Raw genomic sequence first — 13,943 nt, forward strand, 5'->3', positions numbered from 1 at the left:
AGATGAGTTCCAGATTCCCACCACGCTCTGGGTGAAAGAAGCTTTTACTCATGTCTCCTCAAACCCTCCTTCCTTTAAGTCTATGTCCCCCCTACCAAGGATAAAAGTTCCTTCCTGTCTACCCTGCCTATGCCCCTTAGAATTTTATACATCTCAGTCATGCCCTCCCTCAGTGTCCTCTGCTCCAAAGGAAACAGTCCTAGTCTGTGCAGTTTGTTTTCACAACTGAAACTCTCCAGTCTAGGCAACATCTGGTAAATCTCCTCTGCATCCTCTCTCATGTCTATGGTGGTCATTAAGAATTAATTCAGTAATATTTTATGTAAAAACCTAAAGCAAAGCTTTTGAACTTAGGATAGTACAGAATAAAGCTATAAAACACTTGCACAGTTCACAAATTTCCAATAATATTTTTTACTGGAGAATATTAAGTTTAATTACATTGAAAATGAAGTTATCTTAAGAGGTGCCAACAGTTCTAAAGTTTTCAGTGAAGAGTTTCAACACACAGGAGAAGCTAACTGTCCACAGCAGGTTTATAATAAACCTGGGTAAGTATCATAATAAGAAATTATTAAATTTTTTACATAGATTATAAGCAAGTGTTGTCATTAATATTAAACAATCTTGTATGCCCTCTCAAAATGCTCTCACTACCTTGCTTCCAAATTTGTGCAAATGCTTTTTGGAGCCAGAACATTGTATTGCATATTCAAGGTACTAACAGTATAAGTGTTTTGTGAGCAATTTAAAAATTAACTTCAATCCACCCAGGGAAGATTGCAGCTTTTGTATATATGTGACTGAGCTTATTAATTTAATGCATTCCTTTTCTAGCTTCACCCTGCTGCTCCCTTCAACAATCCAGGACTATAATCAATAAGTGATAAGTTTTCTTTTATTTAGGCTCATTTATGAATGAATTGTGCAAGGAGTTTTGGCTTTTGTGGGGGGTTAGAGGGGTGTAATATTTCTGATTACCAACATAACATATCGGTTCTTCCAGACTCATGCGAATAGATCTTTAGGAAATGATATGAAAGAATGCCTTAGTTTAATATTGGATCCTTAGGATAACATTTCCAACTTTACCAGATACTTTCAAACTGCACTGTTGTATGTTAGACTTGAACAAAAATCTAGAAGAAGTTGAGGACTGCAGATCAGAGTCAAGAGTGTGGTGCTGGAAAAGCACAGCAGGTCAGGCAGCATCCAAGGAGGAGGAGAATCGACATTTTGGGTATAAACTCTTCATCAGTAACAAAAATCTTCCAGTGGAAGACTATTATTTGATTGAAGAGCATTGGCACCAGCAATTTGTACTCATGACAGGTAGAAAATTAATCCCACTAACTCATTCATCAATGGCAAAGGCAAACGCAATTTTCAATTCAAATATTTGGAAAAGCTTTCTTCCACAGACATAACAAAACTGAACTGTTTAAAGATAATGGAATAGTGTTTTAGATGTTCAGGGGAGAAGGTTCAATGCTTAGATTTGTAAGCAAGGGAATAAATCTGACTTTTGAAAAACACAGCTTTATCATCCTCAGTGTCAAAGGGCAGCTGTACAGAACTTGCTTCCAGCTGGTTTTGATTTTAATTTATTATGCGAGTACACATTCAAGAGATTATTTTCCAATACTTGATACTTTAAATACAAAATAAGCAAAGATTTAAAGAATATCAGGGCAAACCTTTCAAAAATCTTCAGACTACTGGCAATGCCTCAAACACTGAACCAGAAACATTAATGGATGGAGAGTCATGAGCAATAGGCTGACAATTTGGCATTAAGCTTCCGCGACAGTGGCACAATGTTTTGGAAAGTTCTAACTGCGTCATTTTAAACTTGACCAAACAACACATTCTAATCTCAAGAATGTTCTTTTTTCTTCTTAGACAAGTCAATAATGTGATCAAATATTAGAACAACTTACTTTAGCTGATGCTTTCAGAAAATGTCTTCAGGTCAAGTTATATTAATTTTTAGGTAAAAACAATATATTAATTTTTGTGTTGTCATATTGTTTTGTGAATTGGTATCTTAGCAGTCTAAATTATATATTTTACTGAATGGGGTTTACTCTGTTTTTTTTTGCCCTGGGTATTGAAGGGGTGCCAGAGGAACATATGAAATTTAATGTGAAATTTCAGTAAACAACTGTTTCAACTTATTTAAATTAGGCAAAATGCAAGTATCATTGAATCCAATCTGGAAAACATTGAGTGCATAGATGTAATTCATTGAGGTTGCATTGTGGATTCTTTTTGTCCCCATCAGTTCTAAGCATTCAAAAATGAGGAGCAGTATTTCATGTGTGCAGCAGTTTACTGGTCTGCCAGAAGGAAAATGCTGGGAAAACCATCCCTGCTTCAGAAGCATCAAGTAGTTCAGGGCAGTATTTCTGCCTGCATCTGCAGACATATGAGGCTGAGGCATGAGCATCCATTTTCAAACAGAAGTGTTGAGTGGATGATCAATCTTACTTATTCCCGATGTCTAAAGCATTAGGGATGCCAAGTCTTCAGTTATCTCTATTCACTCCCCATGTTGTCAAGGAATTGGCTGATGGGTATTGGATCCTGCAAAGGCTATGGGCCCTAACACCAATCTAACAACTGTATTGAAGAATTGTGACCCAGATTTAGATGTTGCTCTAGCCATGCTGTTCCATTATAGCTACAACATCGGCATCTATCAGACAATGTGGAAAATTTCTTAGCCCCTATCAGGCTACTCTCGATCTTCAGGAAAATGATGGAAAGGGTCATTGACAGTGCAATCAACTGCTCATTGTTGCTCAGTTTGGGTTCTGCCAAGGCCACTCATCCCCTGACCTCATTGCAAATTAGTCCAAACACAGACAACAGAGCTGAATTCCAGGGGGGTGGTTGTATGTTTGCTCGCTGAGCTGGTAAGTTTGTTTGCAGATGTTTCATCAGCTTGCTAGGTAACATCATTAGTGAGCCTCTTTTGAAGCACTGGTGTTCTGTCCTGCTTTTTATGTGTCTTGGTCTGTTAAGGTAAGTGATATCTTTGCAATTCCTTTTCTTAGAAATAGGTAAGTGGGGTCCAAATCAATGTATTTATTGGTGAGGTTACTGTGACTGCCTTTGACATCAAAACAGTGTTTGACCAAATATGGTATAAAGGATCCCTTGCAGAACTGGAGTCATTAGGAACAAGGGGGAAAACTCTTCACTGTTTTGGACCTTGCTTAACAAAATGGAAGATGGTTGATGGTTGGAGGTCTAACATCACAGTGCTAAGGCATTACTGCAGTAGTTCCTCAGGTTACTGTTCTAGACCCAACAAAGTTCAGTTGCTCCATCAATAATCTGCCCTCCATGAGGAGGTCAGAATTTGAGATTTTACCAGATGATTGCACAATGTACAGCATCATTTGCGAGTCCTCAGATACTGAAGTAGTCCTTGTCCAAATGTGGCAACACCTGGCCAATATCAATGGCTGGGCTAAAAAGTAACAGGTAATATTCAAACCACAGAAGTTCAGGCAATTACCATCTCAAACAAGAAAGAATGCCACTCGATGTTCAATGGCATTACTATCACTGAACCCTCACTATCAACGTCCAGTAATTACCATTGACTAGAAACTGAGCTGGACTAGTTACATAAATATTATGGCTAGGAACACAGGCTGGTAATTCTGCTCTACGAAATTCAGCTCCTGTCTCCTCAATGGCTGTCCACTATCTACAAAGCACAAGTCAGGAGTGTAATGGAATATTCTCTTTTGATTTGATGAGTGCCTCTCCAACAACATTCAAGAAGCTTGATAGCATCCAGAACAAAGCAACGTAATTAACTGGCACAAGAACTGTCACATTAATCACTGACTCACAGCGCCATCATTGTGTACCAGCCACAAGATGCAGTGTGATAACTCACCAAACTTCCTTCAACAGCATTTCCTGCATCATGACATCTGACATCCAGAAGGACAAGGGCTGCAGATGCTTGGGAACAGTGCCATCTGCAAGTTCCCCTCCAAGCTCATCACCACCTTCTCCAGGATAATTAGGAATGGGGAAAAAAAAATTCCTTAGGCAATGATGCTGACATACCATGAATTAATAATAAAAATTTGGATCAAAAAGTGACTAGTTACCTCCCTTCTTTTTCTGCAGTCACACTTTGAGGTCTTGCTGCTATGCTGTGTCTCCATTGCTGCACCTGTCTCAGACTCAACTCCATGCAAAGGAGGCAAAGCCATGTCCCTTATGATGCCAGACCACGTGATAGCACCTCTTAAGGGCTGCAGCAAACAATATAGATATTCACGCAGGAAGGTGAGTGGAATGAAACTTCTCCAGATATTACCTATATTTTTTTTTCTGTTCTTTTATAAACATTTAATTTTATTAATTAATTATAAGTGTAATGATTTTCAAATTTTTTTAAAAAGATTTTGTATAATTATTATTTAATAATTCAGTAGGTAATTCATTTTTCTTATTTCCTTTAGTATTCAGTGTTGTTTAGTAATTTATAAGGAACGAGTGTTGATGACTAAGGTACGTAGTTATGGAGTATGGTAGCAGGAGAGTAAGGTAGAGATTGATTAGGCCCAAGCTGAGAGGTGGTAAGGCGGGATTGGGGAATGACAGGTTAGGTCAGAGTGAGTTAAGTTTGTTTTGTGGGGTATGTATTGGGTGTCTGCGGGATCAAGGGGAGTAATGGGTTGGGGACATCAGTGGTGAGTAGGTGGGTCAGTTTAATAGCTATCCAAGAAGTACAATAATTTTTTTTATTGGTCTAAATATTCCTGTGTATTTATTGAGCCATACCAGTTGGAACCATCCAAAGCTTCTGACTCTAACTCAGAATTAGATACTTTTCCAAACGATTTCAGAGACTGGATAATTATCAGAAATTTCAGTGTATGTTCTGGGCATTCCCATAGAACTAAGTGGGTCAGGATTTTTGCATAGTCCTGACATACAACTCATAGCTACATTGCAGCAATAATAATCTTCCTTTTGGAGGATCTGGGTCATAATGTCAAACAACTTTTATTTTTTGATTTATTCTTGCTGCTGAGGTAAACTCCTGTTAGTGAATGTATGCAGTAGATTGTTATCTTTCACTGGTTTAACGGATCACGTTCAGGGGGGATGATTTCCTGTGTATAGTACAAAGGCAAGAGAAGCTATTGCTCAACATCTAACATGACTATCTCTTACTTTGCAGACAACCTCAAGTTTTGATTCAGAGGAAGTGTATCCTCATTTGAAAATTAACCTTTTCATTAAGCAAGAGTAAAAAGTTATTTGGAAGAAAGACAAATCTATACAAACACTCTAGGTAAATGATATGTATGTCCTGTGGAACTTAAATGTCACTTTTGAGGTAACATTAAACGAACTAACCTTGTACCAGGCATCTTTAATACATCCCAGAGTGAAAATATAATCTGAAAATGTTTTTCTCTTATTTTTCATATTATGTGGGATAAAGTTCAAGGTATGTTTAAAAGTTTGAAACCAGGATATTGTTCGCAATCCCTCCCAGTAATATCAAAAATTGCCATTGCATCAAGTGAATAATTAAAAGGTGCACATTGATTGATCTACAAGTATGGTGGCAAAGAACACAACAGCTTTTCTTTTATAAATTATTCAACACTAATTATCATTACAATAGAAATACCATCTGCTACATCAAAGAACAATTTAATGTGATTCAGTATCACTCTTGAAACTGAATCTATTGATTAATTTGGCAGTAAACATAATGGGATCACATAGAAGCTTCATATATAGAATAAAATTATTGTACAAATTCGGCCAAATCTCATCTATTGTATCAAGACTGGAATGGTTCCCAGCATTTGTTTTTGTAGGTGAATACTGGATATTTTATCAGCTGTGTCTTAGTTTTGTTTAGAAGTACACATTTTCTTTAGGCCCTTTGAAAAGCCCTTTGTTATACAAAAGATGTACACAATCCTTTGTTACAAGCAATTTCATGTTTCCGTTTTTTGAAAGAGTATATACTAACAGCCATTGTAGACAAGTTATCCCATTGATTAAATCATTGCTTTTTATTATTATTATTATCCTAGATTTCAATTTTGAATGATTTTGTTCAATGAGCCAAATCTAGCAAAGTTACACTTTTAAATACATTGATGCATACTTTTCATCATGTTTTGCTCCACTATACAAGGTGAAAACTGTATTCTTACAGACACATATAAGCATATTGCTGCAGTGATTTATTGCATTCATGACATACAAATAATTTAAGTTATAAACAATTTTTTTCCTAAACTATATGAAGTTGATAGATATTCTACTGTTTTGCAAAAAATCCTTTTATCCCCCCATTAAATCCATATTAGTATCATAAGAGGCAGGTCAGAGTCAACAGTGAGCACTGCCGAAGTATTAGTATTGCATTGAGTTGATTCAGGTATGTGCAGGATTCTAAAGGTCTAAATGCTGTCCAAACAAAAGTACTAGACAGATAACAAATTTTCTTTTTTTTGTAGCAGCAATATCACAGCTAGTCTAATTCTAAACCAAATGCTCAGTGATGTAGAAATTCAGTATTTTAAGAAACTTAAGAAAAGTTAAGAAAAGGTAAGAAACTTAATAAAAGTAATAGTTGTGAACTGCTGTTTTAATATCTAAACCTGCAATGGGTAGGAAGGAAAAATATTTTTCCCTAAAATTTCCAATGCAATACTATCTTTCGATTTTGCAATTGATTAATGTTCAAAAACAAAAATAGATTGAAGATGTTATTTAAATCTTGTTCATTAGTAAATAATTTACAAATTCCAAATGAAAGGACATTATAAATGTATTATACATTTGTAAACTATGAATGTTAGGCAACCATGGAATTGATTACATGATTTATTCACACAGGATAAAAAGACAGCATTTAAATATTTACTGTAAGGGAGGGAAACAGTTATTCTAATTTCTTGTGTCATGATTGATGATAGAATATCATTGAAATTCAGTGATCTTTCTAAGTGTAGAAACATTGCCCACACATTTACTGCACACGTCTTGATCACAATAGAACCAAATTATTTTGTCTATAAAAATGGCAGTACAAACAGATTATAAATCTTACTTGATTTAGAAGCTTTAATGTACTTTAGTGCACCACTAATGAAAGCATCTTTGACTTAAATAAATTGCTTGACACTAAATAATAAAATGTTAACTCTTTCAAGTAGAAGCAGCTGGTGAGACAATCCAGTCAGTTCTGCTGGTAAAGTTAGTGTATACGTGTAAATACTCATTATTTTTATGTACTATATCGATTATCATCCAAATTTATAGGCAATATCCATCATGGGTGGATATAAAGACAAATATTGGAGTGGAATTTATACTTCACCCCCACCATTGCTGTCATGTGTCTGAAAGTGGAGGGCTTTGTGAAATGGCACTAATTGATGGTGACTTAATGCCTCAATCTGTCCCTGTTGCTAGTAGTTAGGTAGCTCAGCAACTTTTGCTATTGTGCTAAAATCAGCACAATTGGTGGTACTTCTTTAAGGCATCAGAGACACCCCCACCACCTCTCCACCACCAGGGCTTATATTCCTCCTCAATTTAACCATCTTCCAGAGTCACTCTAACTGGGCCTCCACACTCCTCCCCCACCCTCCTCACCATCACTGACCCATTGAGACTTGCCGGAAAAGCTGCTCTGATCCCTGGATTTTCCTTCAGTCTGGCCTCCATAACTTAGTTTTTTCGAGGGCTGCCTGAAGTCACAGCATTTGTCACTGATCAAACATAGTGTTGCTGGGATGACAGAGCTACTGGCCGGTTCAATTCATTGGCAGCTCGGGCACTGCTGAAAGATGTGGATGCCTTGCCCTTAAACAATTAATACCCTACTGAGCATAAAATGGCTACAGGGAAGCAGACATTTTGATAAATGGGCGCCTGATCGAATTTCCTGTTTGGTTGTGGGAATGGGCAGAGAACAAGCTGCCCCATAAAATTTAACTCATTGTTTTCTTACGTAAATGGTGATCAGAAGCGAGTGTATCTCATAATAGAATTTAAAAAATGGATTTGGAGAAGGCTGTAGGAAAATAGGGATAAAAATAGATCACGCATCCACCAGACGTCAATCTGTCATTAAGTTATTTCTTGACTGGGCAGTATCTTTACATCCTCTTCCTGTTTTGATCAAGGGGAGGCAAGAGCCTAATGGTATTATCACTGCACTGTTCATCCAGAGACCCAGGTAATGTGCTGGGCACCAGGGTTTGAATCCCACCAAGGTAGATAGTGGAATTTAAATTCAACAAAAATCTGGAATTAAGAAACTAATATGACTGTAAATCTATTGTTGATTGTTGGGAAAGCCCATATGGTTCTCTAATATCCTTTAGGGAATGCAACTGCTATCTTTTCCTGATCTGGACTATATGTGACTCCAGACCCACAGCAATGTGGTAAACTCTCAACTGCCCTCTGAATAATTAGGAATAGGAAATCAATGCCCACATCCCATGAATGACTAACTTTTTAAAAAAAAACTTGCTTTGTAAATTTAATGAAAAAAAAATACTCACTTTGATATTTCAGATTGACTAACCTCAATTGTTTATGGAGAGAAAGAGATTTTCACTATCCTTTGTTCAAAGAAGTGGTTTGTGACATCATTTCTGAACAACCTACCTTTACTTTTTAATCTATGTGCCTTTGTCCTGAATCCCCACCTGTTTGTATCAATTTTACGAGGGGTTTGATCCCCTAATTGTATTAGTTTTCACAAACCTCACTTTGATATTCAGAAATCATGAGTTTCTATGAATTTGGAGTTAACTAAAGCACTTTTGCCTGTACAGTGTCTCAGAAAAACCGTAGAATCTCTACAGTGTGGAAACAGGCCCTTCGGTCCAACAAGTCCACACCAACCCTCCGAAGAGTAACCCACCCAGACCCTTTCCCTATATTTAACCCTGACTAATGTACATAGCCTACACATCCCTGAACACTATGGGCAATGTAGCATGGCCAATTCATTAACCTGCACATCTTTGGATTGTGGGAGGAAACTCACACAAACACTGGGAGAACATGCAAACTCCATACTGACAGTTGGCCAAGGCTGGAATTGAACCTGGGTGCCGGGCGCTGTGAGGCAACAGTGCTAACCACTGAGCCGCCATACCACCCCTGCAGTTGTGGATATGTCTATATGTTGCCAGTATCATTAAAGTACAATACAACTGTTAAACTGTTATTTTTATGGCAATAGAAAGCTGTTTTTGCTTTACATTGATGAAGAAGTGCCTTAATTCTTGTAATTAGCTCTTGATTTGGCAGTAGAATGAATTTAAAGATAAGCAATGTGTGATTCCTTTTAGGAACCTGAATCACACTGTTGAGGCTTGGATGCCATCTGCAGTATAGTGTGCTGTGAAATCAGATCGAAAAATGGCTTTGTTGATCGATTAGAACTTATGGATTTTTATAAGCACCACTTAACATTTTGATAAGGCAGATGCTTCCACATATTCTCTGTTGATGGTAAAAAGAAATAGCAGCTGGATGAGAGAAACTCTAATCTTGTATTATAATTCAATGACATAGAGCTATTTCCTTGAGGAGAGAAAGCTATTCCCTGCCAGCTGCTGGCTATACTTTATAATCCATATCTACTGGTCCCAAATCAATTGCGAAATGTGGAGTGCAAGATCAAAGAGATTATGTTGAATTTGTATGGGACACTAATTTAGCATCGACTGGATATTGCGTCCAGTTCTGAGGACGGCATTTAAGGTTAGAGGAATACAGAAAAGATTCATGAGGTTTCAGGAGTGAGGAGCTTCTGTTTTGAATTTTGGTTGAAAAAGTTGGAATTGTTTTCCTTGGAGAAAGGAAAGTGTGAGAAGATTTGACAGGTATTCAAGATGAGGGAAGGTCTGAACAGAATTGAAAGGGAGAAACTATTCTTGTGGAGTTGGAGATGGCTCTGTAAATACAGGATAGAGTCAGAACAGGCAATCTTGGATGCAGATCAGTGGCAGCCAAAGGAACTGCTGAGTTATAATGTAGATCAGTTAAAAGCCGCAACAAATTTTTCCTGTTCCCAATTGTTTTGTTGAATATTATGACTCATATCATGCAACTCCTTCACCATCCCCACCTGCTCTGATGTCCATAAAGGGTGACGCATGCCAATCCCAATTTTACCCAAGCCCTTTGAACCTTTACACCAAATTTAATGGCAAATCCATGACTATCAAACACTGAAGGGCCCTGATAGCTCCACTGCCAACATGTACAAATTCCTGCCCCATTGGTTTGTGGCCCTATATGATGCCTATTTCAAATGGCTAACATGGCGATGCATGTCCCACCATTTGACCTCATAATGTCCATGCCAATTAACCCAATATACAACAGGATCAGACCTCAGGAGCTATGCTGAAATGTAATAAAATTGTTCTAAACATTTATTACACTGTTAACTATAGCCAAAAAAAGTTTATTCATGAAATCCTGCTCAAAATATTTAAATCCTCTCAAGTACTTAATGCTTTATAAAAAATAACATTTGTATTTGTAACATAAAGCCAGCTAGTTATTAATCCCTTATGCCCTCTTGGACATGTCAAACAGATTTTGAACTTATAACTACCCCTCCCTGACAGTGATTTTGATAGTTTATAGGAGCAGTCAAAGAGTTGCATTGTAATTTTAATACCCTTTATGAATATTTACTTCTTCTCTAAACAAAACATTTACACACTACAGGATAAGTCCTTGGTGCGGTAAAAATGAAACTTACTAACAGAGTATTTAAGAGTAGGAGTTTTCTGTGACCCTTCAAGCCAGAACAAACATTCAGTAAGGCAATGCTTGATTTCCTTATCAAACAAAAATGTATCTAACACAGCCGTGTATAAATTTAAGAGGCTCAGTTTCCACTATCTTCTGGGTAAAGTGAATCGTAATAAACCTCTATGTGAAAAAAAATTCTTCTTTACCTTAAAAATCTTTATCCTGAAAGGAAGACCTCATATTCTGAAACTATTTCCCTTAGTTTTAATCTTTCTCAAAAGAGGAACCATTCTCTAGCTATCCATCCGAAACAGCCTCCGAAGATCTTGGGTGTTTCATTAGGATTACTTCTGAATTGCGGAATCTAGGTGAAATAGGGGTGGGAATTCTGGACCTGTGTTCTCAGAAGTCCTGGGAGTGCCTGGAATCTGAATGGCTGTAAAAATATTAGCTTAGGAATCCTGTGACTGGTGTAAAAAACCTGCTATTGAGTTGCAGTATGCCTTGTCAAAGATTAAAAATTACACAACACCAGGTTATAGTCCAACACATGTATTTGGAATCACTATTTGTTGGACTATAACTTGGTGTTGTGTGAATTTTAACTTAATACACCCCAGTCCAACACTGGCGCCTCCAAATCTTGCCAGAGATTAACTGCCTTCTGGTGCCAGTAATAAATAATGGAAATCTCTTTAAATCTCAGTCACCTCTGTGCTAATATTGGACTGACCACCATAAATATGTTGGGATTGTACTCTGAGGCTGACAGCCATGTCATTCCCCACTCTGTAACAGATTTGTCAATCTCTCTGAATCTCTTTGATTCTGCATTAAAGAGACTCTGCCTGTCCTTATATGATGCCAAGCAAAAACCATGTAATGCATCAATCCACACCTGGTCAACCAGATATCCCATACCTATGGAAGTGCAGACTTTGGAATATATCAAGATCCTCCCTTAACTCAGTCACCACCTGTTTCAAAAAGCCATAATTGATGAGGAGATCCAAAATCAGATCTCAGTGCAGCCTCTGTAATACAGATTCGCACACGCAAATATACAATCCCGGAGTCTGGGCAGACCAGTCACCCCTCAAGCCTGTTCTGCTGTTCCACGAGGTCCAAGTTAATCTGAAACAATATTTCTGAGAGTTTATCACTTGTCAATCAAGTTTAATTCCATAACGATATAACATAAATTAACTACTAGCCACCTGCCAGCTATATACGGAAAACTAATGGAACAATAAGCTTTACCCATTTACTTTCATACACCTGGATGTTCCTGTCAGCCATGAAGGAATCATCCTTGTCATTGGATCTGCTGACCTCTGTCATTGACTCTATCAGTGGCTAAATTAGACAGCCGTTTTACTTCGAATTGTACAGATCAACAAGGGAGTCAAGAGTTATTGGGGCAAGGATGGGAATGCAGGCAGGAAAGTGGAGCTAAGGCCGCAATCAGATCAATCATGATTTTATTGAATTGCAGAGCAGGCTTGAGGGCTGAATGGCCTACTCCGGCTATTATTTCTTATGACCCTGTTTTCATATTCAGCCTATTAAAAAGAACTATAAGAATGCATTATTAGTCAGAGCATAGCATTTCTGCCAGCAAGTTCTGAATTTACTTGCTTGAACAGATGAAGTTACTATCAGTGTGATGAAATTCTCTCGTTATATCCACTTCTTTTGTTCTGAACAAGCCAGCATTCTTTATGAAATGTAACATTCAAAGTAAACTCAATTCCAAATGTTGTTTGGTGCAACTTTCAGTTCTGCGCTTTTCCAGCAACACATTTTCAGCTCTGATCTCCAGCATTTGCAGTCCTCACTTTCTCCTCGCAACTTTCAGTTCTGCCTAGGAATGAGGGAGGGGCCTATTCCAGTTTAGTAGGACAGTTTTGGGGTCACGAAACAGGAATTTAAAGGAGACAGACCAGGATGAATGGTCATTGATTCTGTGAGGGAGAGACAGGGGAAATAGGAAACACAATAAGAATATTGGCTTTTAATTGTACTGCAAAAAAGGCAACTAAAATACCCAAGTTCTGTGAGCTGAAGTGTTCAGAGCAGTCCTCGAGCAGTTCAACATCTCTGTATAACCGAGGCTCAAGGAAGTTGGAAGACGCTACAAAGCAAACTTTATGAAGATTTGAGCTGTCCAGTTATATTCCTGGAAAGGCAACTGAACTATACTGAGCCTGAATAGTTGGGGACTCAGTGAAAGATATTCAAGAGCAGTTGGATTTCTCTGGACAATATTGGGTTGACTAAGAAGAATCACCATGGATTTCTAAAGGGAAAATCTGTTTAACCTGGGTGATGATGTGCACAGACCAGTGAAAGTGGCATGTAAGATGGAGGGAGCAGTTAATAAAGCCTGGAGCGTCCTTGGTTTTATTGATAGAGACAGAGAATATAAAAATAAGGAGGCAATGTTGAACTTGACCTCAGCTGGAGTATTGTGTCCAATTCTAGACACACATTATAGAAAGGATCTGAACACATTGAAGAGAATGCAGAAGCAATTTACAAGAATGGTTTCAGGGATGAATAAGTTTGGTTATGAGAATAGATTGAAGAACTTGAAATTGTTCTCCTTGGAGAGGTTTTCAAAATTGTGAGTAGCTGGATAGAGTGGGTCGAGAGAAGCTGTTCCCACTTGTAAAAGCTGCAAGAACAAAAGGGTGTAGATTTAACGTCATCTGCAAAGGAAGCAAGGGTGAAGTGAAAAAGAAACTTCATTACTCAGCAAATGTTTGGTGGAGCCAGTTTCAATTGAGGTATTGAAGAGGACAGTCTATTATTATTTGAATAAAAGTAGTGTGCAGGTGCAGGCAAATGTGCCAAAACACTGCTGTGATACTGTATTCTTTGAACTCAGGCAAACACCAAGCTGTTATTAGGTAGCTGAGTTTTACAGTCTGAGCTCAGAAAAGTCCTGAAAGATGTGGTGGTTTACAACAAGCCACTGATTAGATTAGATTAGATTACTTACCGTGTGGAACAGGCCCTTCGGCCCAACAAGTCCACACTGACCTGCCGAAGTGCAACCTAACCAGACCCATTCCCCTACATTTACCCCTTCACTTAACACTACGGGCAATTTAGCATGGCCAATTCACCTCCCCTGCACA

This window comes from Chiloscyllium plagiosum, chromosome 24 (genome assembly GCF_004010195.1).
Source record: "Chiloscyllium plagiosum isolate BGI_BamShark_2017 chromosome 24, ASM401019v2, whole genome shotgun sequence".
Classification (NCBI taxonomy): domain Eukaryota; kingdom Metazoa; phylum Chordata; class Chondrichthyes; order Orectolobiformes; family Hemiscylliidae; genus Chiloscyllium; species Chiloscyllium plagiosum.